A 6,422-nucleotide genomic window follows, 5' to 3' on the forward strand; every position below is an offset into this window, starting at 1 on the left:
CACAGTACGTGTCATCACACATGGATCACGCCCACAAGGTTGGAATACCATTCTGCAGAACGAAAACCAACTTTCATTCCTTTTTACCCCGGACATCCGACGAGTGGAATCACCTTCCCGCGCCACTGGCACTAATCGATGACCACCGTTTATTTCAAGATGCCTTAGGTAACACTGTATAACTAGCAACCTTCTGTGATATTGTGGTCATATTTCTATGTTTTACTACATTGTATAACCACTCCCCTCTATAATGCCGTATGGCCCTGAGGACATTTCAAATAAAAAAAAAGTTCCGCCAACCATTGGACTTTGCCGCCGCCGCGCGACCTCCTTTCCTCCTTCTCGCCGCTTCCCTGAGGGTCGGCTCTTCGCCCGATTTCCTGCCCGACGATTGGTCTCCCTGCCGCTGCCCTTGGAAACGCTGGGCTCCGGCGTTTTGCTTGTTTTTCTTTTTCCGTCGCGCCATTTTTCTCCTAGGCCCGGCGTGCGAATATTACGCTCTGTGCTTTTGTTGCAACGTGGAAGCGCTATACCGTGCCGTTGCGCGTACAGCTGCAGCAAGCGGCCTGAAGATGGTTATGTGGTATTCATGATACCATATATATATATCCACGTTACGGGATTAACCACGACGTCATAAAAAATGGTTGACGCCGTTGGTTGGAAGGCATCCTTCGAGGGTTGTTTGCTGCCCCGTTTTTAGGTTATTTTGCATGCGAGGCCAGAACGGAACGAATCTCCAAAGCATCCGCGCATTGCATCTTCTCTGCAAATAGCGACTGGGCTCAAAACCTGCTAGTTCTTGAACCTGCAGCGCCGTCTTTATAACAACAAATCTGCAATTTTTAACAGAGTAGATTTCAGCGTAAGATCCCATTGTCCGTCAGCGTTCGGTTGCATGAAACTGCTGTATACATGTACAAAATGACGTTGATTTGAGCTATATCATACACCACTGTTGTATTTTCTTGAGCATGTTTTTTCTCAACTGTCATCAATACTGCATAGTACATTTCTGCGCTAGCGTAGATGCTTAATATCATGTGATTGTCCCGTATGTTACGTGTATCTTGTCAATCAACGTTCTTGTGCGTGCGCGAAAATAAATAATCCTGCTGACCATGCTCTCATTTTCTTTAATGATACATTTTTTGTGATGCCTAATCAACATACCAGCTTCATATCCTCTGCTACTTAGTGAAACGAAATTTAGGTGTCAAGTATAAAATTACATTATCGAGAGGCGTGTATCTTTCCTAGAGATATAGAATGCCTTCTCTCATAGTTATACCGAGTATATTCTTAAGCTTCCTTGACACCAGTGCCTAATATTGTTCCATGAAATGCGGTCGATGACTGGTTGTCCGCGCTCCTTGATCGCATTGAAAGTGCGCAACTGTTTTATTCAGTGAACAGACTAGAATGCAGACTAGAACAGACTAGAAAGCCACTTTCACACTGATGAGACAAACCTATGGACGGAATATGCACTCATGACTAATGTATTCTAAGCAGGTGCATGCTAAATAAGACCTACTGAACGCTAGTATGCCCAAGCAAAGAAAAACATTTCGAAGCAGTTCGTGTTAAGCCTAGTTAGAGTGTTATCTCTGTTGTTGTGAGGTTTTTCTTTTAGTTTGGCTAGCATAATGCGTTTACACTTGCATTTAGTTTTCCATCTATGGTGCAAAGTTTGGATTTAACTGCAGTTAAATAATTACCACTGAATAATACGTGTCGTTAACTAGCACAGCTCATTTGCACTGTACCTAAGCTCTCGAAAGTATATGACTCGATGCTGTAATGCAAATGATGGTTTTGATTGCATTTAGCTCATTAATGCTAAATAATAGGGATCGCTAACTAATTCAGAGCATTTGCATTCATCCTAAGGTTTTCAACGGTATAGGACTTAATCGTCTACCTCAAAGTTTGGTTTCATACAAAATTAATTAATTAACGCAAATTAATGCGGATCGCAAACTAGCACCGCGTCATTACATTGGCCTAAGCTTTCCAACGGTATATGACGATGCTGCAGCACGAATTTGGGTTTTAATTGCAATTTACTAAATATCAATTAATTTGGCCCAGTAACTGGTGAAAATAAGTGTATAAGTAACCAATGATCCAAACTCACGGTTTATCACGTGATATATACTATTCTTAGACAGATAGCTTGACAGTAACGTAATAGACTAAGTCCCGCTTCGACCTTCTCTGATCTTGAAGTTCAAAGCACTTCCCTGGGTCGTTTTCCGAAGTTTTACCGCGGTGACAGAGTTCACACCCTAAAAAAAACACAAAGTCAGACGCAGTACTAGATCAGGTGCACAAAGTCAAACACCTTGTCATGTGACTTAAAAAGCGTCTGCAGTACCGAACTCGCCTGAAAGCTTTGTTTACATCGGTATTCCCCATTCAAAGAGTTCTAAGAAGAAACCAATCTCTTCATGAAAGTACTTTGGGCATTCTCAATGCTTTTTTCGCAATTCTTCAAATATTTTGCGCACTCCTGGAGAGCAGACCTGGCCCACAAACACGCGCTTCACTCACTGCTGCGGCCGGCCGGCGGGCGCGAAGGAGAAAAAGCGTGTCGTGCGAAGAGCTTGCAGCGGCCGCGCGAGGAGAATCGAGGAGGAAAGCGCGGCGCGAAGGAGTGTGTCACTACTTTCAAATTATCAAGTGGTTTTAGTTGCGCCAACGTTTGGCTTGCGGCGTGTGCGTCGGTGGCTGTTTTTTTTCCTGTTGCCACGGTTTTTTTTTGCGTGTTTGTGTCGTTTTAGTTTTCATTCAATTTGGTTTCGTGTTTGTGAACGTGCGACTGCTTCGTGAATTTCGTTAAAAGTCAGCCGTTTGCCGTAACGGAGTGAGAAGCGAGTGATTTGGACGCTGCAAGAATTCGTCGATTTCCACGTCCTGCTGCTGCCGTCCAGCCGTTTTTTGCCACCAAGAGCTGCACTCATCGACCTGTTTTCCCTTTTAACTTCAACTGCGTTGAAATTCAGCCAGTATGCCTACCTGCTGCTTCGTGCCTGGTTGTACGAGCGGCTACCAAAGCAACACAGAAAAGAGGAACTTTTTTGCTCCACCATCGGACCCGCTGCTTCGTGAGAGCTGGGGCAGAGCGATCCCCCGCGCTGACAAGCTACTCAGCAAAACATGCAAAGTGTGCGACTTTCATTTCCAGCCGTCAGACATCGTCAAAACATTCGAGCACAACATCAACGGTGAGGTTGTGCTCGAATGGTGCCATTCCCACGCTGTTTCCCAATTTGCCCAGTCACCTGTATTCTGCAGCCAAAAGGCGGCGATCACTGAAGAAGGGAGGCGAAACTGCTTGGAGTGCACAGCTGGCTTGTCAGGTCACTCACAAAGAATCACAAGAGCTGCCGGGTGATTTCGATAGCACTGACAATGCAAACATAATCGAGAATGGTGCGTCGTTGCAACTGCCTCGAAACTGGCAATTTTCAGTTGTGGTGGAGGAACCTGGTGATCGTCAGCAAGCAGTTTTCTACGAAGCAGGAATGAAAACAGGTGTGTTCTCCATCGTCAAAAGCGTTGTGGTAAGGTAGAACCTTACGTACATTATTTCAGGGAATAGAAAACTACTACAAAGATCGCTTGTCGATGTGCAGATGCGCTCGCTTATAGACAGACGTGGAAGCGATAGTGCAAATTGTGAAAATTGTGAGGAATTTACTGCTGAAGTGATCCATTCTTATTTAGTCACTCGTATGCACTTCTTTGCAAGAGCAAAGTGCCAAGAGAATGACTGCAGTGAAGACACAAAGAGAGAGGAAAAAGGCAAAGCTCGTCTAAGAATCCTCAAAGCCTGTTCTTTTCAGCAAATGTGTTAATTAAGCGTTTTTGTTTTTGAATATCATTCACCCAGTTCCTGTTGTCGTGTTTCTTGGTACATTGCGTACATTATGTACATTGGTGTTGTAAAGTGTGGATAAGGCTGCACAGTAAAGACTACAAAACGAAGGTGGGCTGCGGAGGTCGTCAGCTGCAAAACATTCCATTTCGCCGACTTGAACCTCTCCTTGAGCGCCTTGAAGTTGCGCGGGCTTGCGGTCAGTGCAAAGGGAAGGCGAATGGTTCACGGTATCAGTATGAAATTTTCGTTGCGCATTTCTTCATGTAAGCGGGAATGGATGCATCAAGCGCTGCATTTGGAAGTAACATAGTTAGAGGCGCACTACTAGCCACAAGAGCGTGACTTTAATGACTGTAGGAAAGAAAACGGACGCAGTCAAGTCCGCCATCCTACGCAGGCGCGACGCGCTTAATGAGCGGCACGGCTTTTAGCGACGATAAAACGCTAACCTACCGTGGCTTTGAAGTCGCAGGAGAGTTGTTCTGCAATAGGCGACTATTCGTATCGTCCCATGTTCGTACATAACCGCTCCTTCAATATGCACCGCGCTGGCGAACGCACCGAGCGCACTCCACTACGACGAAGGCTGGAACGCGTGAATGTGGACGACAGAAAAGCTCGAACTTTTCGCCGCATGATAAAATTTCCGCAAATCGAAATGGTTAGCGAACAAAAGTAAGTTGTACAAGCGATCTAGCAGCGCCCTGCACGGGCAAAACATTGGGTACTAGCAGACGACGCTTGCTTCCATAGCGCAACCTTCGACCGCAGCGCCGCGGTGACAGGAACCGCGGCAGACCGGCTCCTGCCAATGGGCGCGGCGGATAGTTTCGAAACTCAAGTATATCTATAAACGTTGACGAAGACTGCGTTACAGCGTACTCAAAGAAGTAGTGCAGCACACGGCCGATAGTGCGCATGGGGCGCTCAACCCCGCAACCGGGGAATCAAAAGGCGACACTAAAGTCGCGTAACGTTAAACGCTTTAAAAGAAAACTGGTAACGTTATTTTTTCCACATGCGTGATGCAATAAACGACGCAAAATTTTGTTTGAATTACGAAAGCAGTTGATGGTTAGGGATGTAGTAAAAAAAATGCGACTACTCGCAACCAGCTGTTTCGCAAAGCTTTCGAAAGCGGTGCGCGAGGTAGCTGCAGGCGGCGCAGCTGGGCTCAGGCGGAGAGCCGCGGTCGCTGCACGGCGGCACTATCTATCTGATTCTAAGGCTTCAGCTATTTCGCCGTAACTTCGTCGCAGAATCAGGAATGATGATGTTGGCCAGCTACACTGGTTTCGGTTTTTAATTTTCGCATATTGTGTGGCTTGCTGTACTCTGCACAGCTTGAAAATGAACATTCGTTTTGAGGAAAGCAAATGGCTCAGTGACAGTCTCGCTTATCTCGCTGGTCACCCGAACCGCGCCATAAGGAAGGGATAAAGAAGGGCGTGAAAAAAGAAAGGAAGAAAGAAATGCCGTAGCTCAGGGCTCTGCAATAGCACACGGGAGCCTTTTTCGTTTCGCCTCCATCGAAACGCGACCGCCACGGTCATGCCTCATGCCATTTAGTGTACGTGTGTGTACCCTGAGAACGCGAGCGTCCGCGCGCTGCCCTAGAGCGACATGCAAAACAGTGCAAGCCCGCGCTGCCGCATCGCCTCTGTTTGGAGCGCGCGTGCATCGTCATTGAGCGCCTTGCACGCTTTTTGCTCGAGCGAGGCCCCCTGGCAGTCTCGCTACCGTAGTCTTTAGTGCGCTACCTTAATTACTTCCTCCGCCTTTCGTGGTCTCCGGCTCTGCATCACGTCCGCCCCACAATATGCAGTATTTTTGCTATTCGAAGGAGTGCGTATAATCATGAATCAAGGGAAAGGAAGGCAGTATTTAAGTAACGCTGCTTACCACGTTGGAAGTGCGAGCAGGGAAACAAAGTAAACCAAAACGCACACACACACACACACACACACACACACACACACACACACACACACACACACACACACACACACATATATATATATATATATATATATATATATATATATATATATATATATATATATATATATATATTCTTAGTGTGAAGCCTTGGAGTGACTCGAGTAAGCTCAATCAGCTTAGTTCGTAGGAGCGTCGAGCCATGTATAGCCAATGGGAAGAGGACGTCACGCCCGCTGCTGCCGAGCAGAGAGTGTGAAGGTGAAGAGCGATCGAGAACCGCGTTTGTGTGCATATGCAGATGCCAGTAAGGAGAGGCGAAGAATGAACACATGTTTCGCACGTCTGCTTGGTTTAAACTTTAAAACTCCACAGTTATTTCTCGGGCTCCTTAGAGTCATTGCAGTACGGGAAAATAGAAAATACAATTCTCACCGCATTTTCCCTGCCACATATCTTCGTACCGTGTCTGCGTTGAAGGAGATGCTACTGGAACTGCAGAAGACGCACTGCGACGGTGCTTTAGCTGTGCTCAAAGCGGTTCCTGCTCACATTCTAGATTATGGGACGGAAGCTCTTACAGCTTTTTCGATAA

This window comes from Amblyomma americanum, chromosome 1 (genome assembly GCF_052857255.1).
Source record: "Amblyomma americanum isolate KBUSLIRL-KWMA chromosome 1, ASM5285725v1, whole genome shotgun sequence".
NCBI lineage: Eukaryota > Metazoa > Arthropoda > Arachnida > Ixodida > Ixodidae > Amblyomma > Amblyomma americanum.